The sequence below is a fragment of the Crinia signifera genome, chromosome 4, assembly GCF_055691185.1.
Source record: "Crinia signifera chromosome 4, ASM5569118v1, whole genome shotgun sequence".
Taxonomy (NCBI): Eukaryota; Metazoa; Chordata; class Amphibia; order Anura; family Myobatrachidae; genus Crinia; species Crinia signifera.
In genome coordinates, this window is record NC_139220.1 from 304,613,724 (window position 1) to 304,636,974 (window position 23,251).

Below are 23,251 nucleotides of genomic sequence, written 5' to 3' on the forward strand. Positions count from 1 at the left end.
CCTCCAACCACCCTTCCCAGCCATCACAGTACTGATTTAAAACACTTCTAACCTGTAAGAATATAAAAAACATTGATCTGGGCAGACTGAATTCGGCCTGCAGTTGCTCAAAAGATTTAAAAGTTCTATCTTGATATAGTTGACCCACTGAGGATATTCCATATTGTGCCCATATTATCCCACCTTGCTGTTTTCTAATCTCTTGTGCTGTTGTCAGAGACAGGAAAGATGTGTCTGGATCTAACCCTACATATCCGTCCATTTTACAGACTGCTCTCCAGATTTTTATAGCTTGATTTATGATAGGGGGATACTTTCTACAGGTTGTGTTTAATAACAGTGTCTGTAAGGGTGTAAGATTTACATCCACACAGTTCACCAATCTAATTAACTCATTGGTTTGTTCTTCTGTCTTTACCCAGAAACTTAAATGTGCTATTTGCACTGCATAATAATAGTTTTTAAAATTTGGTAAGGCTAGGGACGTATATTTCCCCAAATAAAGGAGGATATAATGCTATTTAAACTTCTGAAGAATTCATCTTTGATATAAATTGGTGAATGCTGGAGTATGTACAGGATCTTAGGTAGAATGATCATTTTGGTAAGATTTACTCGTCCAATTACAGTCAGAGGGAGTTTAGCCCAGCACCTACATTTTGTCCTCACCTCCACCAACATGGGTGATATATTATCCTTCACGAAATCGTGAGCTTGTCCTAAAATTTTAAACCCCAGATATTTAAAACTAGAGACATTCTTCATGGGGATATTGGCCCGATAGTCACCAAGTTTATCATTGCCTATTGCCAATAGATGGAATTTACTCCAATTTATCGTGAGCTCAGAATATTCCCCTAATTGTCATATTTGTTCAATTACTTCCGATAGTTCGACTCTTGGATTGGCCAGGACGACCAGCAGGTCGTCTGCATATAATGATATTAAATTATACCTCATGTCCACCCCCACCCCCTGGCAGCTCAGCCTTGCTCTTAATAGGCACGCTAATGGTTTGATAGTTACCGCGATCTAAATCCGTTAATAGAGATTCGTGCCCTCTTATACAGAAGCCTCATCCATTTGATAAAGACTGGTCCGAATCCAAATGCTTTGAGGGTGCCCCATAAATAGCTCCATTCAATGGAGTCAAATGCCTTGTTTGCATCAAAAGAGGCCAACACAGCATTTATCCCCTGCTATTTACATATTGAATATATGAAAATACCATTCTTAAGTTTATCATTGTAGACTTCCTGCTCATAAACCCTGTTTGGTCAGGGTGGACAATATCTTAAATGACTCTACTCAGTCTGTTCGCCAATACTTTCACTATTATCAGTTGGTATTAATGATATTGGCCTATATGAGTCCACCCTGGTCAAATCTTTTCCTTTTTTTTGGTATAACCACTATAGAGGCCTCGGCCATCGAGGAAGGCAGGCCATCTTCCTCCATCATATTTTGACATAGCGTGACTAGCCGAGGAGCCAATATTTTATCAAAGTTTTTATACACCTCCCCTGGTAATCTGTCTAAGCCTGGGGCTTTTCCTGGCAGTAGATCTCTAATTGCCCTTTCTACTTCAGTTATTTCAATAGAGGTATCTAATAAATCCAGGGCTTCTGAGGAGAGTTGCGGGAGATCTATTTCCCCTAGAAACATCCCAATATTCTCATGGTCCACTAAAATATGTGTGTATTTGGAAACTATATTAGATGGTATATCTCGTTAAATAGGCCAAAAATGTCCCCACTTTATCAGAGCTCGAATACCAGTAGTTTGAGCTTGATAAAAGCCTACGTCTATTTACGTCCTGTAGATACTCCAGCCATTCTCTCTGAGATTTTTGCCACTCATTCCAGTATGAATCTGTCTTACTGGTCAAATATATATTTTCTAAGTAAATCATTTGTGCGTCTAGTTCGCGTGCTCTCTTCCGGTGTGCCCCCTTAATAAAACAAATGTTCTTACTGAACACTCCATTCAGGAAGGCCTTAAATGCTTCCCAGATGTATATATTTGAAGTATATCCTTCATTAATTTCAAAAAAGGCCATCATTTCCCCCTCAATCTCATCCTGATTGATCTGTGAAAGCCAGAAAGGTTGTAGCTTCCAATATCGGAACCCAATAGATTCTTCTAGATTTAGCTGCATAATTAACTCAGCATGATCTGATATTCCCCGCGCTTTATATTCAATATGCGTGATCTTATTTATTAATTTATCCGATGTTAAGATTAAATCTATCCTAGAGAAGGCCCTATGGGTTGCTGAATAGCATGAGAATTGGGGTAGATCTGGATTTCTCTTTCTCCATGGGTCCTTCCACCCGATCCCCTCTATAAATTCTGCAAACCTATTCCCTTCCTTATTGGCTTCTTTACTAGATTTACTCCACCTATCTAACTGAGGGGATAAGGTGTTGTTGAAATTGCCTAAAAGGATCGTAAGAGCCTGCCAAGAGGATAGCTGGGGCTGCAGACAAGAGACAAGTAGATCTGTTGGTCCCGGTGGTGGCAGCGAGCAGAGGGTCTGGTTGGTCCCAGGCAGCAGTGCAGCGCATAGACAGCCCTGCAGACCCTAAGCACCTCCCCGCAACTGTGGGGTCTGTGGGGCTTTTCTTATGCCACTGGTATTAGGGGTCAATAGTAGCTGTATACTAGTGTATTAGGGGTCAATTGTAGCAGCTCCCCTTATGTCAGGAGAGCAACATAAATATATTTATAAATAAAATCTCTGCTCTGCACAAGATCTATGTCTCTTCTGCATGGATCACCAGCTCCCATTAACTATTACATGACTTTCATCAGGCTGCTTCCACCCTATAGAATGCCCTTCCACGTACAATAAGAATCTCCACTTGCTTCCAAACTTTCAAGCATTCCCTGAAAACTTACCTCTTCAGGCAAGCCTATCATAATTAAGTTACATATGCATAACCCTCTACTTATGTATTATATAGCTTTCTTCTGGACCTACAAGCTATGCTATTACTGGTGCCTCTCCTTGCGTTTCCCTCATATGTCCCTATAGATTGTTAGCTTGCAGCACGGCCCTCTTACCTCCAAGTCTGTCTGTTGTTACCCTGTTTGTTTATCTCTGTTTACAATTGTAAAGTGCAATGGAATCTGCTGCGCTATATAATAAACTGTAACGGAATCTGCTGCGCTATATAAGAAACTGTAAATAAATAAATACTATTGCAGGGATATTATTGGAGGGTTCACCCTACACAATGTTTATTACAGTCACTGGTGCAGAGGATCAACTACAGATGTTTCTCCTCCCTGGTCTTTAACAAGACATATTTATATACAAATACAAATTGTTACATTCATAAAATAAAATGTCCTCACATGTAATCATATAGAAGGGATTCAATTGTATTCTGCACAGCCAATCTCATATCTAAAGTGACAGGAGATTGGGAGTCCTAAATTAATGTTCTTTTATTATTATGCTGATTGCAGCCAAATGGAATAAATGTAGCAATGTAACACAGATAACCAATCTAAAGTTATGGGCATGATGTGAAGTGACATTTGGGAACCCATACAGGTCACTTTCACATATTGCTGCTCACTGCCTCAGGAGGCTGAGAGTGGAAGATTGGTGCCATCAGATTTCTGTGCCCTAAGGCAACAATTGAATTACTCACTCAGGTGACCAGCCCCGAAAGCTGCCACCACAGACATTTGTATCATCCCCATTGCAGGGATACAAGGGAACATGAGGAACACGTGATACATTCAGGTCTTCGGAGCATGAAAATAACTTCTGTCCTGTGTGACTCCTCTGATGTGTAACTAGATCACGCTTACTGATAAAACACTTGCTGCATTCTGAGCAACTAAATGGTCTCTCTCCAGTGTGACTCCTCTGATGTAGATCAAGGACGTGCTTCTGGATAAAACACTTGGCGCATTCAAAGCATTTAAATTGTTTCTCCCCTGTGTGACTCCTCTGATGTAGATCAAGGACGTGCTTCTGGGTAAAACACTTTCTGCATTCAGAGCACTTAAATGGTTTCTCTCCTGTGTGACTCCTCTGATGTCTAACAAGGGCGTCCTTCTGGATAAAACACTTGGCGCATTCAAAGCATTTAAATGGTTTCTCTCCTGTGTGACTCCTGTGATGTGTAACTAGATGATGCTTATGGGTAAAACATTTGCTGCATTCTGAGCAACTAAATGGTCTCTCTCCAGTGTGACTCCTCTGATGTGTAACTAGAATACGCTTACTGGTAAAACACTTGCTGCATTCAGAACATGTAAACGGTCTCTCTCCAGTGTGAGTCCTCTGATGTGTAACTAGATTCTGCTTACTGGTAAAACACTTGCTACATTCAGAGCACTTAAATGGTTTTTCTCCCGTGTGACTCAACTGATGTCTGATAAGCGCTGATTTATATGTAAAACATTTGTCACACTCAGAGCACAGATGTGATCTCTCTCCTGTCAGACTCATCCTGTATTAGATGAGAAACAAATTAGCTGCAGAGCTGCTCCTATGCAGAAAATGAGAATAGCTCAGTCAGTCCCCCAGATTTGCAGGAAGAAATGGTGTAGGTGGATTGATCTGACTGTTGTGTTGCTTTCCACGACGTCTTCCAAATGAAAATCCTGTTACTTATTTGTGCTGCAAGAAAATATATATATTTTAAAATCTATACTGTGGTAATTTTACTATTACTGTAATAGTGCTACTTTATATATAGAGCATGATGTATTTTTATATACCATTGTAAATATGTCCAAGTCATATACATTTTTTTTTATATTTTTTGGAATAATCTGTTTATTGAAAAAATTTCCGTACATTGTGATCAAATAAATATACATATATTTTGGAAGGGGAAAGGGAGTGAACAACAAACAATATAGGGAAAGATGGGTAAAGGAATACAATGACTAAAAATCCAGTGTCCCTCTCAGTAAAATACATCAGATAATACAATATGCAAACAAAAATTGTATTGTGAATAAGGGAGAGTAGCCTCAAAAGTCACATTTGATTGTTTACAAGCTTATGCTGTATTGTTATAACCAAATGAAAAAGGGGGAGGAGCATTGTGATGCTCTAGCCATGGCGACCATGTATCTATGAAGCAGGGGTGGGGAACTGTGTATAAGGAGTACTACACTATGTATAAGTTTTGTTTGTTTACATATGAGGAATATAATATAAAAGAAGGGGAGGACAGCATAATCCAATTAGTACTTGGATGGTCATAGATAAAAATGCATCTTCATATGGTTATTCAAGAAGGAATTCCTTCATTACTACAATAATGGCGGTTATTCTAGTTCACTCTTTCTGACAAAATCCTTCTTAGATGGACAAAACCATGTGCACTGCAGGGGGCATATGTAACATGTGCATAGAGAATTAGCTTTGGGTGAGTTATTTTGTTTCTGTGCAGTGTAAATACTGGCTGCTTTATTTTTACACTGAAATATAGATCTCACTTTGAAGTAAAACCCCACCCAAATCTAATTCTCTCTGCACAAGTAACATCTGCCCCACCTGCAGTGCACATGGTTTTTTCCATCTAAGAAGGATTTTGTCAGAAAGAGTGAACTAGAATAAGGGCCAATGAGTGAGAATACTTTACTACTGCTCCATTATGGCTTATACAAAGGGTGACATTTAATAGGATGAGATATTTAGTAAGTAAGAGATTTGGTAAGAAATCTTCAGGTTTTTTAAAGCGGCAATCATTAACACAGTAAAATCAAACTGCTTTAGCAGTGTAAATGATTGTCGCTTAAAAAACAAACTGATTTCTTACCAAACCTCTCCCTTTCTGAATCTCTCATGATATTAAACTTCCCCCAATGTCACTGACAAACTATAAATTTCTATTAATATGTTTACACATTTATTGTGAACTCACAGTCAATGGCGTAACTTTAGGCCCGCAGCCCCTCCGGTGGCGGGGAGGCGCTGAAAGGGTGTGGGCGCCGGGGGCTGCAGGACTACTGTGTTCTGCCGCTGGCGCTTCTATCTGTGCAGGGTCCCGGCTCTCCCGGCCTCAGCAGGCATCGCACAACAGCCCTCCGGCTACTGCTGCAGCGCTGCTAATACAAAAAAGGGACACTCGGAAAATGGCTGCCCCCATACTGCTGTATGGGGGCAGCCATTTTCCGAGTGTCCTTTTTTCGATTGTAAAATCTAGATATTTGTAGAAGTTTTTTGCAGTGTGTTATTTATCAATAGATATCACAAATATAGACAATATCTGTACAATAATATCTACAAAGGTTTGTTCATGTATCATGTATAATATAATTACCTTACTCTGGGGATCCTTCCTCTGTCTCTCTCTTACTCCTCCGTCCTCCCAGCTCTTCAACCAGTAACTGATCCAGCAGCTCCTCCATCAGCTCCCAGTGGCCTGATACAGCCTATTTATAGTCTCTCCCCAGTAGTTCCCAGGATGCTCTGCAGGAATTCTTACACTGAGAGGTGACATGTAAATTAGGGTCACATAACATTAGTATATAGTCATTCACCACAGCAGCTCCCTCCTCCTGCCCAGCTCCTTGTCTTGTAAATGAGGTGTAAATATTCCTAAGGTCACTTACTACAATGGGAAATGCTAATTACACCCTGGCAGGGTAACACCTTGTATTCTAATTAGATCACAGCAGCCTCTGGACTCCTGTTATGTCACCATAGGGGCCTTTTGTTTAGGAGTCACCTATTGTCCAGACAACAAAAAGTCCTGCCCTGCATATTATCAATAGGAACCTCACATTCAGGGCCGGTGCTAGGGTGTCCGGCGCCCTCCTGCAAACCATACATTTTGCGCCCTTTCACATTGCCATTGCAACAAGCTGCAGCCCGATTGTGGGAGCGTATGCAACATGCGATCCTATGGAGATCTCTGCTGCATGTACATGTATGCATAGACCATCTCAGTGCTGTGTCCGCAAAATGTTGCAGGCGCTACATGCCTCAGCGCAAGTGTCCATGAGGAAGAGGGGGCAGGTCACAGGAGGAGGACAGTGTGTGTGCGCGGTGCAGAAAGCTGCTTAGCCTCTCCATACTGCTGCCCGCTTTCAGACAGGCGCTGCGGGCGGCATGCAGGCTGTGTGCACTCACTGTGCAAGGAACAGATCTTTATACTGCCACCCACCCGATCTCAGACAGGTGCTGCGGGCGGCGTGCAGGAGGCAGTGACAGTGAGGGCTGAGGCAGCTTTAGCAGAGCAGGGAGGGAGACAGCGCCTTTACAGCATGGCGCCTCCCTGCTTTGCAGGAGCTGCTGAGTGGGTAGCGCCGGCCCTGCTCACATTGATTCAATGAAAAACTATAATAGAAAAAGAAATATATACAAAACCAAAAATATTGTTTTTGGTTTTGTCTGGGCAGAAAGATCTGTTCTACATTTAATCAGCAGTAACTCCACAATGAATCAGTGGTAATAATAACAAATACATACATACATTTTATATCTATTTATCTACATATTGGATATCACTGAACTCACAATTTCTATGAATGCAGGTGCACTCACCTTTCCCACGTAGGGGTGCAGTGGCCAGTGACCAAAGAAACTGATAGCTCAGCACTCACCATAGGAAACTCTCTCCCCTTAATGCACCAATAATCATATAAAAATGGGGTTTTAGTTCATGAATTGATCAATGCATGTAAGCTTGCAGCTAGGGATACCACCTCATCCATTTAATTCCAGACACATATTCATTATTTATTTATCATTTATTCATTTACAGTTTCTTATATAGCGCAGCAGATTCCATTGCGCTTTACTATAGTGAACAGTGATAGAACAAACAGGGTAACAACAGACAGACTTGGAGGTAGGAGGGCCCTGCTGCAAGCTTACAATCTATAGGGACATAGGAGGGAAACACAAGGACAGGCATCAGTAATAGCATAGCAGTCCCACCAAGTTAAAAGTCCAAAAGAAAAGCTATATAATACATAAGTGCCTCAGAGGGTTATGCTTGTGTTACTTAAACATGATAGGCTTGCCTGAAGAGGTGAGTTTTGAGGCTAGTGGAGAGTCTTATTGTGCGTGGAAGGGCATTCCATAGGATGGGAGCAGCCCGATGAAAGTCCTGTAATAGTGAATGGGACAGGTTCTGTGGCTGGCTGACTTCAAGACTCCATTTCACCTGGTTGTAAACTGCCACAGAACCTGTGTTATTAATATGTGACCGGAAGTAAAGGGATGAGGTGGCAGTCCTACTTGCAGCCCATCGCTAAGGGACCAGATTTCGCTGCAAGTCCTACTCTAACAACCAGTCTCTTAGCACCTGGCAACTGCTGACACATTATATGTATGAATGTATGTTTGTTTCCTTGTTTACAGCTCATCTACCAACTAACTTATGGCTTTTCAATGTGAGACAATCCCCAACACAGCTCCTGAATTACCACGAAGGAAGCAGCTGTTTAATATTAGCTTGAATGCATTGATCAATTCATGAACTAAAACCACATCATTAATTTGATTATTTGTGTATTAAGGTGAGTGAGATTACTATGGTGAGTGTTGAGTCCCCTGTTTATATATTATTCGAACATGTGGTCACAGGACACTGCACCCAAACCTGGGAATCAGGAGCATAACTAGAACTCTCTGGGCTTATAGCAAAATTTGAAAACGGCCCCCCTTGTACAGGGTGACACACACATGGGTAGTGTGGGGATAAAAGGTGCCAAAAAGATTTACACAGGTATAGCAGGGTACACAATGTGATATACAGGAGGGGTATGGGTTCAAGGTACAGGGTGTCAAAATGCAGGAGTCACATACAGAAGGATGAATGAGGTATAAGGGGACACATAAGGGAAGTGGGCTACAGGGGGTTACATACAGAGGAAGGTTGTACAGGGGGTCACACTGGGGTTAGTGGGTAGTGTTGTGGTGTCACACACAGTGAGAGGGGGTTCATGGATGATGGGGGGTCACACAGAGGAAGGATGTACAGGAGGCACACTAGGGATTAGGAGGTAGTTTTGAGAAGGTGTCTCAACACTACCAGGGATGATGGGTGTCAAACATAGAGGAAGGATGTAGAGGGTGGGGAAGGTTTCACACACAGGGGATGTGTGGTACATTGGGTCACACACCAGGGATGAGGACTGAAAGTGGACAAGGTGTCAGACAAAGGAATAGGGGTGCAGGAGGTAATACAGCAGGGATGATGGGGTTCAAGGGGGTCACACACAGGGTTAGAAGGTTGGGGATATAAGGTTTCACACACACACACACACACACACACAGGGATCCCACACAGGGTGGGGGGATAGGAAGGTACAGGCCTTCATGAGCATTTACCAACCAAGGTGGGGTTAAGTGCAGGGAATGAGTCTTTGGAACCAGACATAGGGTGAATGGGAGATCGGTGGCAGGGGAGGATTCAGGCTGGACAAATGCTAAACTGCTGTTCCTCATGATGGCGGCGACAACCAGCTGGAGGGATACAGTCCTCCCTGTGCAGGAGTGGGAGGCAGGCCCAGTGCTGCTTCACCTCATGGTGCAGCTGCTGGAGGAGGGAGGTTCTGGGTCTACTAGGCAGGGGAGAGGGTGGCGCACATCTCCAGCATCTGGGGGCTAGAGGGTGGCGCACATCTCCAGCATCAGGGGGGGTAGAGGGTGGCGCACATCTCCAGCATCAGGGGGGGTAGAGGGTGGCACACATCTCCAGCATCAGGGGGGGTAGAGGGCGGCACATATCTCCAGCATCCACAATGTGTTACAAAGCAGTGTATTGTGTGTAGAGGGAGCAGCGCCGATTTATGGTATTTCGCAATTTGCTTGCAGACTTGTACATGGTGGGTTATCACTCTGGGCGGTATTCAATGAGGCAGATTCGCCAAGTTTTATGGCGAATCTGTGATTTTTTCGTGTGTGACTGCGATTTTTGGAGCTCCAAAATTGAATCGCCCTATTCAATGAGCTATATTCACCGATGGCGACCGGCGAATGAAGGACAATTCGTTATATGTTTGCAATTCGCTGCAAATCGCCGGGCTTTGTCAATAGGATTTTTCATTGGGATTCGCCGGGATTCGCCAATAGTGTATTCAATGAGAAGTTGGCGAAACTATTTCTTGATTCTTATCGCCGTTCTTTACCGAGTTTCCCTCGTCATCTTTTTATGGTGAACTTTTATATGAACTTCTGAAATAATTGGTTTTAAGTGTTCAATTTAACTCTGCAAGTGTAATGTAATATTATTTGCTGCCCTTGTGTGATTTTATGGTTGTAGAAGTGCTATATAAATATATATTGAATTTTTTCTGGTATTTTTTTTTCTCCCACAATGCATTGTTATTACCCATGATTCACCTCAATTACCCATGAATCTCCACCCCACCTCACTCCTTCGTTTGGCCTTTGAGGAGATTACACAGCTTTTGCAGTCTGCTGTATTGGAATCGTTTTTTCAGGGTAATTTGCATTTTTTTTGCATTTCACTGCAATTTCTTAAACACTGACTACAGTAATGGAGCTGTTTAGGGATACGCCGGATTGGCTGAGATTCGCTATTAGGGGCGGCGAATCTCAGCCACGTTGAATAGGGTGACTCGGTGAGTCCCGGCGAATCCCCATGCATGGCGAATCGCAGCAAAAAAGCCGGCGAATTGATGGCGAATCTAAAAACAGTATCGCCGTGACTGGCGATAAAAGTCATTGAATACCGCCCTCTGTCTGGGTGCTGACTATCTGATCACAGTCCTCTGCAAATTCACCCAGCAGCTATCAGGTCAGAATCAGGCCCAGGGTAAGTAGAAATAGGATGAGACAATTGGATTTGTAGCTGAGCAGTAGCGTAACTATGCTGTGGCAAACCCCACGTGTGCTTGGGGGAGCCAGCACCTTCACGGCCTGTGGGGCACAGCACAGCCGGTGTCCCCGTCACGCTCATTTAGGATATTTTTAAATGAATGCAGCTGTAGCCTCCCACCCGGAGATAAAGCTGCTGTGACTGCTCATTGGCTCCTGCACACATTACAATGCAGGAGCCAAGCAGCAGCGAGCGGGCCACGGATGCCATGCAAAGACTGCCTTGGTGGGACGCAGCATCGGCTGTCAGTTTTCGGAGCAGCAGCCTGCTTGGAGGCTCAGCAGCAGCCCGGCCCCTGTCTCCTTCAGCTCTGCTCTGGAAGCTTTTCCTGCTTAAAGGGGAGGTTGTATGCAAGAAGCATACAGAAAAGGACAAATGTGCCTTTTTGGGCGCACTCTTTGTTCAATAATTTGATATGATTAATTCATTAAAACATAGCTTTTATTGGCTTCTTATTCTAAAAAGTTGGGAGCATTATTCATTTCTTGGTCATTTGATACATTTTCATTGACCGTCAATCAGAAAAAAAGGGGGGGGGGGGGGTCACATACAACATTTAGACAAGACATCAACAGACATTTGAGGACATGCTAGGCTTCTAGCTGGTCCTCATATGTAACCATCTAATTTATATGACCTTTCACAATAATCAGGTTATACATTTTCTGTTTGTAGTTTATTATTTGAATTTTTTTAAATTTTTTTAAAAAGTTTTTTAAATCAAATTGCCTCAGCAAAAATAGCAGTGGTTCGCTCAGCCACACACGCTCAGTCAAACTCTCGTGCTCTTCAGTTGTGGTATCATAGGGCTATTGTCACTCTTACTTGGAAGAGGAAGGTAACCCTGTCCAGTGGATGGACCTGAGAGAGGTATATATAATCACCCGTGAGAAGTACTCCAACAACCGGTGGCTCCTAAGCATCTACTGTTCATTCACCCGTCTAAGTTACCACCCAGTTTGTTCGCCAGGAGTCTCCTCTCTGGCTACTAGACCGGCCCCTTGTGGGTGCTGCTGATATCAGGCCTATAGTGGGGTATATAGGTAACCTCTTGGACTTAGTGTTGAATGAGAGTGCCTGGTTGGTTGTACCATGGGAGTTATGATAAAAGACACTTCTGCTTTCCAATACAGCTCCGTGAGTCACCCTGGTGCTTTTCAGTATTGCAGGGAGACACAACGGGCTGGATGGATGAGAGAGTGTTATGGAATGGGTGAATGAGTGACAGTTTGTCAGTTTAACCATAAATTGGCACTTCTGCTTTCAGAGATCTGCAAGCATCGAATCTCTGATGAGAGAGTCCCAATTAGATGGACATCCTACCGACATGAAAATAGAAAGCTTTGAGTAAGGTGGAAAAAGAGCCGGAAGATGAAAGGGTTACACATACACCCAGCATGGAATACTGAACTGTAATTAAGCTTAGATTTTATATAGAATATGGGGTCACATCTCCTGGATATCCAGGTGTATGCCTACTCGCGTCCAAACCTCTCAATGGCCTATATACGAGAATCTTTAAACAAAATTTCCATCACTGATATCTTTATACTGTGGTCTGTAAACTGCCCCCTGGGGTCTTGTCCCGTGATTATGCACACATATATCCCCTGCACTTACTGTATATCCACTGTAGCCACACAAATTAAACGTTTGGAGAGCTGATTTCTCTTTTTATCCACAAATGATTACAGTAAATCTTTCAACACGGTCTAAGTCACTGATATCTTTCAATCCACATATTGTTACAATACCTAATGGTTATACATGTATATATCTGTTACTCTGGAATCAGCAGTATCCACACTGAATGAGCATATATGGAGCTAATTGCTCACAAACACTTAGAACAAGACGCTGCAGAAAGAATTAAACATGACTATAGACACTTAAATTATATTTATATGGGCTCCGTAAGAAACTATAGTGTCAATGGGGTTTGGACAACTATCAAAAAATCCAAGCCGTGGTATGAAAAAAATATACATGCATGTAATCCCATAAATTGCCTCTGACAGTGTAATTTCAACACATCAGCACTCCACAGGTAGCTGTTACTATTGTGTTGTTGTGGATAGTTTGTTACAGCGTGGAGCAATAAAGTAATGAAAGGAGCTGTGAGCTCCCACCGAGTGTGACTCTGTGGAGTCAGGTGTGCGCAGGCTCAGCTGAGCTGCGGCAGAGGTTACCTGACAGCGTCCGCGTGTTGTTCCCCAGCCGGGGACAGCAGTTCTGGATGCAGCGGCTGAGTGTTGCGGCGTGTGCTCTCACTGAGTACTGAGCAAGAGATGGACCAGGCGTGTGTGGCTGGCGGTGGCGGGTACGCGTTTCGCCCGTTGGCTTCTTCAGTCCGCCATCTTGCTTGTGGGCTTGCGCCCACTTCTTATTCCTAACTAGGAGTTCCGCTATTGGTTGTACCTTTGATTGATTGCTACTGGAGCCTATGTGATTGTGGCTTCCTGTGTATGATGACCTGTGTTACTAAAAGGGGAATGCTCTTATTTATGTAGATCGACACTCTCATGTCACATTGTATTATTAGGTTTCTAACCTCCTGTATCTCATAACGCTCTGGATCTTAGAGGTTATAACCCTTGTGGTCATTGCCAAAGTGGGTTCTTTGTTTCTTTGCAGTCAGCAGAGAATGCAAAAGTAGCTTTCATTAATGCACTTTTTTACCATAACTTTTCTGTGATTATGTCCATTTATCATTATTGCTTATGACTACACAGTGGTAAAGGCAATCGACAAGTTATCAGGCTACAATTATGTTGAGAGCATAAGTTGGTATAAGGGGATAAAGGAACATGGGTAATTCACTGTTGAATAGGTTGACCTATTATATAATTGGTAAATTATGGGTCATTTCATCATCTTAGTATTATATTTCTTTGGCGATATTATCTATCAACTTATTGTATTAACTGGGCATTGCTACCCATGAGAATCCACTGGAAATAAGTGTGTATGATTGCATACATACTATAGGTGTTAGTGGAGGTATTTTTAATAAAAAATATGTATATAATGTATAAAGACCTGTAAATATATATCTAAATGTGGACAAATGATAATAAAATGATTACAAATGGTGAATGTGAAAGGATAAAATAGTGCAAGATAATATTTTTTTACAAAAAGGGACCTGACTGTAATGGAATTTTTAATGTTGATAGATTTATGCAGATTGCATGTCCATTACAGAATGGGTTCCTCTGAGATAAAATGGTGTAAATTAGGGAGTGATAAGGAAGTGAAAAAATGGGGTGGGTGAGAAATTACTATAGAATTTCAAAAGAGGTAACATCAAATATATATCTCCTTCTTTATGTGCATTCTATGTGGAGATGCCCATAGACCTGACTATGGACATAAGGGAGTGAACGTATGTGTCCGTGAACACTTAATAATGATACAAATAGTATCAAGTGTAATAGTGGGTCACGGTTGACGCCGTGAACCTGTTGCTTGGTGTTTATTTATGTGACTGGGGAAATCGCATCATATCGTGAGACCTGTTGTCTAACTTGTGTGAAAAAAAGTGATAAACACAAACTAACCAACGCCGCGAGTCGCAAAGTGATAACTGGTGATATGGTGGGTTGAGTTTACATGAAAAATCAGGGAACCAACGGATGATTACTTTGGATTTATAAGTTCGATAATGAAAATAAGGTCCTTATTGCAGGAAGGCTGCATAATTGATGTTATTATTCAAGCCCCCTGGTGTCAGGGACCCCAGAAGGAAAAACCACTTGATTTCTTTCTTTAATAATGCTTGCGTGAGATCTCCTCCTCTCAGACCCAGTTTTACCTGTTCCAGACCCCAGATTTGGAAACCCGTGGGTTTTCCTGAATGTTTATGCAAGAAATGCCGTGCCACTGTAGTTATCTGTCTCATTCTGGCCTGATCTGTGGTGGCGTTTCTAATATTGCCCAGATGTTCCAGGGCTCTCTGTTTTAGCATATGAGACGTCATCCCAACATACATCAGATGGCAACTGCATGTGATACAATAAATTACATTTTTACTTTTACAGTTAAAGTAATCTCGAATTGGCATGTTGTTACCGTATTTGTCCACCATTTGAGTTATTTTACTTATGAAAGGGCAGACTTTACATCCTCCACAAGGATAACTGCCTATTGTCTTTTTTACAGTAGTCTTAACGTTGGTATAATGGCTTTGAACCAACTGATCCTTTAGACTAGGGGCCCTCCTCCAGCTCATGTTGACCTTTTGTCCAAGTTTTTCTGCAAGGTCCTCGTCATTCAATAGAATCGGCCAATGTTTCTGCATGATTTGCTTGATCTCCTTCCATTCCGAACAAAAGTTACCCACAAATCTAATGGTACTTTGTTCTTTAGTAGCGGACAGGTCTTTTGATTTGTAGAGAATTTGATCTCTGGTTGTTGCTGCGACAGTTTGTCGTGCTCTCTTGATAGATCTCATAGAGTATCCTCTGTCCTTCAGTCTCAAAGTAAGATCATCACAATTAGATTTGTAGGTAGCGTCGTCAGAGCAATTCCGTCTTAGACGTAGAAACTCCCCTTTTGGGATGTTTGCCATTGTTGGGGGGAAGTGGGCACTTGTTCTGTGAAGGAGACAGTTGGTAGAAGTTGTTTTGCGGAATAATTCTGTGGCAATCTTATCTCTGCTATCCCTATATATCCGGATGTCCAGGAATGGTATACTGGAGGTGTTAAATTCAAAGGTGAATTTCAAATTCAGATCATTATCATTTAATGCCTTGATGAAGTTGCACAAATGTTCTTCAGTGCCATTCCAGATAATGAACACGTCATCAATGTACCGCATCCAAGTGGTGATGCAGTCCACAAATTGCTGGTTGTTCTTGCCAAATACCACCTCTCGTTCCCACCATCCAAGGAAGAGGTTGGCGTAAGTGGGGGCACATGCCGCCCCCATCGCCGTCCCCCTTCCCTGGATGTAGAAGTGGTTGTTAAACAGGAAGTAATTCCTGTGCAGGACGAAACTCAAGAGATCCAAAAGAAAATATTGGAAATCTCCCAGTCCCTCCATCGACAAGAAGTATTTGACGGCTTTAACTCCCAGGTCATGTCTGATGCTGGTGTATAGAGCCTCGACGTCCAGACTCACCAGAATTTCATTTTTGTCTAGATACACGTCATTGAGCTTCTTAAGGACGTCTGCTGTGTCCTTTGTGTACGATGGTAAAGAGACCACATGATGCCGAAGATGGGTATCGAGGAAGATACAAGCATTTTCTATTAGGGCACTATTGACTGACACAATGGGGCGTCCTGGGGGTTCTTGCAGGTTCTTGTGAACTTTCGGTAACATGTAAAAAGTTGCTGTTCTGGGATTCGGGACCTGTAAAAATTGGTGTTCTGTTTTGGTGATAACATTGTCTCGTAGTGCACCATCAATAATTCTCTCATACTGCGTCTTGAAATTTGCAGTGGGATCAAATAATGTTTTTGTTTAGCACGTGGTGTCATCGAGTTGTCGGCTGGCTTCCTTAAGGTAGAGTTCGGTGGGCCATAGAACTATGTTCCCACCTTTATCTGATGGTTTGACTGTGACATCCTGCCATTTTTTAATATCATGTAAAGCTTTCCGTTCTGCTTTGTTGATATTATTGGAAGATTTGAATTTGTATTTTATCTTTTTATGTAATTTGTCTAGATCTTTGGTGACCATTTTAGTAAATACCCGGATCTCTGGACATAAATTGTCTGGGGGAAAAAAGGTGGATCGTTTTTTACATATTGTCCTAGTTGTTTGTTCAGGTGCTTGGGTTTCTGGATTGTTCTCTAGGTCTTCTAATGCCTTGATAGCATCCTGTTCTTCCATTGTCCATTCAATCTGTGATGTCTGTGGATTCTCTTTCTTGGCATAGAGTTTGGTGAGTGATAACTTACGACTAAATAGTTGTAAATTGGTCTCCCATTGGAAGCGATCAAAATTGCTGGTGGGGCAGAAAGAAAGGCCTTTTTGTAAAACAGACTTTTGTATGTCCGTGAGTATATGCTGGGACAGATTGATCACCTGTAATTCGGATATCCTTGCCTGTCTCCCTCCTTCCATCTGAGGGGGTATCGGTTAGGTGTTCGTGGCTCCCACCGAGAGAAATCTCTTCTTCTTCTTCGGGTTCCCCCGTCTTGTCGGTCTTTTTGTTTTGCGCCTCTGGTGTTCCGGCCATATTCTAAAAAAGAAGGGGAGGAAGAGGAGGGAAGGGATATAGCAGAGTCACACTGAGTGGGAGCTTACAGCTCCTTTCATTACTTTATTGCTCCACGCTGTAACAAACTATCCACAACAACACAATAGTAACAGCTACCTGTGGAGTGCTGATGTGTTGAAATTACACTGTCAGAGGCAATTTATGGGATTACATGCATGTATATTTTTTTCATACCACGGCTTGGATTTTTTGATAGTTGTCCAAACCCCATTGACACTATAGTTTCTTACGGAGCCCATATAAATATAATTTAAGTGTCTATAGTCATGTTTAATTCTTTCTGCAGCGTCTTGTTCTAAGTGTTTGTGAGCAATTAGCTCCATATATGCTCATTCAGTGTGGATACTGCTGATTCCAGAGTAACAGATATATACATGTATAACCATTAGGTATTGTAACAATATGTGGATTGAAAGATATCAGTGACTTAGACCATGTTGAAAGATTTACTGTAAGCATTTGTGGATAAAAAGAGCAATCAGCTCTCCAAATGTTTAATTTGTGTGGTTACAGTGGATATAAGTGCAGGGGATATATGTGTGCATAATCACGGGACAAGACCCCAGGGGGCAGTTTACAGACCACAGTATAAAGATATCAGTGATGGAAATTTTGTTTAAAGATTCACTGTAATCATTTGCAGACAAATAGAGCAATTGGCTCTTTAAAGATTTAATTTGTGTGGTTACAGTGGATATCAGTGCATGATACACATGTGTGCAGAATCACGGGATAAGTCCACAGGGTGCACCTATAGGCCTTAGTAGGAGTGGCCAGCACCATTTCTACTATACCGTGTTTTAATGTCTGTATAACAGAATAATTGTGCATAAAGATTCACTGTACCCATTTTAGATAAAATCTGGGAGCTGCAATATATTGTGATATAACCCGCTATTCTGCCTACATAAGATTTAACCCTTAGGCGCTTATTGGGGTGAGGTCCTCTCGTATATAGGCCATTGAGAGGTTTGGACGCGAGTAGGCATACACCTGGATATCCAGGAGATGTGACCCCATATTCTATATAAAATCTAAGCGTAATTACAGTTCAGTATTCCATGCTGGGTGTATGTGTAACCCTTTCATCTTCCGGCTCTTTTTCCACCTTACTCAAAGCTTTCTATTTTCATGTCGGTAGGATGTCCATCTAATTGGGACTCTCTCATCAGAGATTCGATGCTTGCAGATCTCTGAAAGCAGAAGTGCCAATTTATGGTTAAACTGACAAACTGTCACTCATTCACCCATTCCATAACACTCTCTCATCCATCCAGCCCGTTGTGTCTCCCTGCAATACTGAAAAGCACCAGGGTGACTCACGGAGCTGTATTGGAAAGCAGAAGTGTCTTTTATCATAACTCCCATGGTACAACCAACCAGGCACTCTCATTCAATACTAAGTCCAAGAGGTTACCTATATACCCCACTATAGGCCTGATATCAGCAGCACCCACAAGGGGCCGGTCTAGTAGCCAGAGAGGAGACTCCTGGCGAACAAACTGGGTGGTAACTTAGACGGGTGAATGAACAGTAGATGCTTAGGAGCCATCGGTTGTTGGAGTACTTCTCACGGGTGATTATATATACCTCTCTCAGGTCCATCCACTGGACAGGGTTACCTTCCTCTTCCAAGTAAGAGTGACAATAGCCCTATGATACCACAACTGAAGAGCACGAGAGTTTGACTGAGCGTGTGTGGCTGAGCGAACCGCTGCTATTTTTGCTGAGGCAATTTGATTAAAAAAACTTTTTAAAAAAATTTAAAAAAATTCAAATAATAAACTACAAACAGAAAATTTATAACCTGATTATTGTGAAAGGTCATATAAATTAGATGGTTACATATGAGGACCAGCTAGAAGCCTAGCATGTCCTCAAATGTCTGTTGATGTCTTGTCTAAATGTTGTATGTGACCCCCCCCCCCCCTTTTTTTCTGATTGACGGTCAATGACAATGTATCAAATGACCAAGAAATGAATAATGCTCCCAACTTTTTAGAATAAGAAGCCAATAAAAGCTATGTTTTAATGAATTAATCATATCAAATTATTGAACAAAGAGTGCGCCCAAAAAGGCACATTTGTCCTTTTCTGTATGCTTCTTGCATACAACCTCACCTTTACACAGTTACAAATACTGATGTGTTGGGCGCACCACCAATCCAAGACTACCACCATATAATTGAGTAGTCCAGTATATTGGTTAAACAAATGGTTCTAGTAAAATAGATCAAATATGTATTAAGTCTGTGCGAATCCATACCTTTTCTTTGTTGCACAGCTTTTCCTGCTTGTCGGCTGCTGGCCGGAGACTTTGTGTAAGGTCACTAAGGTGAGGGAGAATTAACACTTCAGTTCCCAGCAGAATTACAGACTCTTTACAAAAGATCTGCGTTCCCACCTCCTCTCCCCTCTACACACTACAAAGACCAGATCTGGGCTGCTGCGGGATACTGACAGTATTTAAAAATTATATTGCCAGTACACTATGCCCCCCACTGCTGTCATTTATGATGTGATGCCACCATGTCCCCAGAATTGACGTCCCCGCCATGGCCCGTCCACCCAACAGAGCCTGTTGTGTATCCGTGTGTTTCCACCTTACCATGATTGGCTTTTACACACATGAGACAGTGCAGGAGCCCAGCAGTAGCCACCATGCAGATGTGGCAGCTGGGCAATGGGCATGGAACCCACATGACAACAAGCATGTAACCCTTGGCAATGAGCAAGAAACCCCTGATGACTTGCATGTAACCCCTGGCAATGAACGTGTGGGTAAAAAAATGTTTCATTTAATGTGTGGGGGGGCAGATACTTTTTGGTTGTGGGGCGCAAAATTTCAAGTTACGCCACTGTAGCTGAGTAAAGCGTTTCATCTGTTTGGAGTGTTGTTTGGAAGTCAAACACCCACCAAGGTGCCCAAAGCTTTAGATGCTTGCTATAAAATGTGCTAATAACCCTCACACATTAGATATTCATATAGGATTACACAACTGTTTCCCTCACTAAGATAATGAATTGTATTTGGCCACACAACAGGCCACAAAGCCTCCTATGCAGTAACCATGGGGATAATAGAACAATAACAACATTGGGTGGGAATGCTGCAAGGATAATTTACATGCCAAGGAGTGGGGGCTGTGAGAATCCTAATGATGGATGATCCCACCATTATAAATACCCTCATAAGGGAGGTTCTGCCATTCATAATAAATGACATATTCTATCTGAGACCAAAAGATAACTGATTGCTGAACAATGTTTCCCTTTAACCCAACTGCTACATTTTAGGGTGATTTTAAGGTTTTATTGGATGGTGCGCTACTTAGCAGATCAATCAAAATGAAAACATTATTGTGTTTGTACAATGCCCTCCCTGTTATCCTCACATTCTTCATGTACCTAAAGTTCAGTCCCTAACTTGTACTAATATTCTCCATGAAGATGAAGTGGCCCCTTAACTTAACCACTGATGCTGGACCAGTAGAAACACATGGCAGTTTAATGTTGGATTACGTAAAAGTGTAAAAAAGGTAACTTTTTACAGGAAAAGTACAAATCCCAGCAGGCCTCCCCTGCATGATGGGACTTGGTGAACCACAAGTCCCAGCATATGGAAAATGTATGGGCCCCCTTGGAATGTAAAAAACACAGACATAGAGAACAGTAAAACTTTTTTAAGCACACACTACTTTTACACCTATACTCACAAATCCAGGCTCCAGTGCTGTCTCCATCTGTCCCCTGCAGCAGCTCATCCCGCACTGACTGCAAGGTGAGCCGGCGGCCTCCGCTGTAATCACAGCATAGAATTGCGCTGTTACAGCAATACAGATGCTCTCAGCAGGGCCACCACTAGTAATGTTGGGGCCCAGGACTGACCTTCAGCCCGGGGCCCCAGCGACACCCCCCCTTCGCTCACGCCGGCACCCCGCCTCCCCCACTATAATTACTTACCAGCGGTGGTGTCGGTGGAGCAACAGCATCTTCTCCCAGGACTCAGAGCACTCACTGCACAGTTCAGCCTGCAGATCGCCGAGCCCCTCTGTATCCTAGGCTCGGCGTTCTGTAGCCTGCACTGTGTATTGTGCAAGCCTGGCCACCGGCACCAGGTGGTGGCATTTGTGTGGGTGTGGGGGTGGTGCTGTGCCACAGTGGGCAGCCGCCCGGGACAGTTGTACCCCTGGCACCCCCCTGTCGGCGGCCCTGGCTCTCAGCCCTGAATGGCTGTAGGCGTCTCCATGAAGATGCCTACAGCTAATCAGGACGAAGTGCTTCTGTACCACTGTGACAGCGCAATTATCGCATTGGAGGCAGCCGGCTCGCCTAGCAATCAATGTGGGGACAGCGGCATCCCTCTACCGCAGTTCTTCAGACCCATTCCTTTGCTGGAGTCAGCGTTTGAGCCTGGATTTGTAAGTATAGGTGTAAAATTAGTATGTGCATAATAAAGTTTTACTGTTTTATGTGTCTTTTTACAGGTGGACTACAAGTACAAGGGGCCCATTAATGCCCTGCATGCTGGGACTTGTGGTTTTCCAAGTCCCAGCATGTAGAGGAGGCCTGTAGTTCACCTGAAAAGCAAGGGTTTATATTTATACTTTTACGCGTATCAGCCCGCTCTCGCGCTGATACGTGTAAATGCCACACTCCACGGATACTGGGGACAGCCCCGGGCATCAGCCCTGGATGGGTGAAGCCTGGGGGGACCCCATTATAGTGTCCCCATTCCCCCAGGTTCCCCATCAAGGGCTGACCATCCACAGTGAGCATGAAAAGTGTCCCCCGGCTGTGGCATGATACTGCGGGCTGTTGGAGCCTGGTTCCAAAATATGGGGGACCCCGAGTTTTTTCGGCCCGCCATTTTTGTATTTGAACTTTTACACATATTTTAACACAAAACCATGCACAGATCTTCATGATCTTTGCATGGTTCTGTCAAATTCACCTGTCAGTACCTGGTCTATTTGTTTGGTGATTTTTTGTAATGTTTACCAAAAATCGCATATCATTAAATCTGTGAGCTGTATACTTTATAATGGGAAAACATATTAATACGAATTAAAGTGTGACTTTAAATCACCAGGTCAGAATGTGCAAATTTGCGGCAAAAGGTGTGATTTTTTTCCCCCCACAATTTGCATCCTATAAAATGTGTGATTTTCGGAAAAAGTGAGATTTTGGATGTTATAGTTTAGCATTGAATCATTGTGAGGTTCCTGTTGCTGATATGCAGGACAGAACTTTCTCCTGACTCTGTGCCTGGACAATAGGTGACTCCTAAACAAAAGGTCCCTTTGGTGACATAACAGGAGGCCAGAGGCTGCTGTGATCTAATTACAATACAAGGTGTTACCCTGCCAGGGTGTAATTAGCATTTCCCATTGTAGTAAGTGACTTTAGGAATATTTACACCTCATTTACAAGACAAGGAGCTGGGCAGGAGAAGCTGCTGTGGTGAATGACTGTATACTAATGTTATGTGAACCTAATTTACATGTCACCTCTCAGTGTAAGAATTCCTGCAGGGCATCCTGGGAACTACTGGGGAGAGATGGGGAGGAGTGACTATAAATAGGCTGTATCAGGCCACTGGGAGCTGATGGATGAGCTGCTGGATCAGTTACTGGTTGGAGAGCTGGGAGGACAGAGGAGTAAGAGAGAGACAGAGGAAGGATCCCCAGAGTAAGGTAATTATATTATACATAAGATTATACTGATACATGAACAAACCTCTGTAGATATTCTCTTGTTATATATACTGAAATTGTTTTATCTTATGAATGGTTACATAGAATTACCATATAATTTTATATGAAAGGATATACTACTATTACTGTATACAGTACTACTGTGTTCTATATTTGTTCTATATTTCATCTGTTAATATTGTATTTAAAAATAACTAGATATTACACTGTACAACATATGATTCCACATTATCCTATAGTAGTAGATATTTAGGAAGAATTAGGGAAATGAATGTAAGTATGAGCCAGATATGTAGCAGCTGGGATAACTTAGTTGTTGCATAATCTTAGTAAATAACCTTGCACCCCCTGCACACATGTATAACACTTACTTCTCCAACATCCCATATTAACGCTGCAGCACCAGATCACAGCACTTGGGGAATTGTGCAGCAGCTGTATACACAGATATATACACTATAGAGAAGTCTCC

General features: G+C 42.6%; 1 protein-coding gene and 1 long non-coding RNA gene across 4 annotated transcripts in view; both read right to left on the reverse strand.

Moving 5' to 3' along the window:
- LOC146075774 (uncharacterized) overlaps positions 1-23,251 on the reverse strand; it is an 86,118-nt gene that overhangs the window by 19,036 nt on the left and 43,831 nt on the right. The gene's annotated exons all lie outside the window — the stretch shown is intronic.
- Positions 1-23,251, reverse strand: part of LOC146075771 (uncharacterized) — a 190,645-nt gene that overhangs the window by 13,953 nt on the left and 153,441 nt on the right. The gene's annotated exons all lie outside the window — the stretch shown is intronic.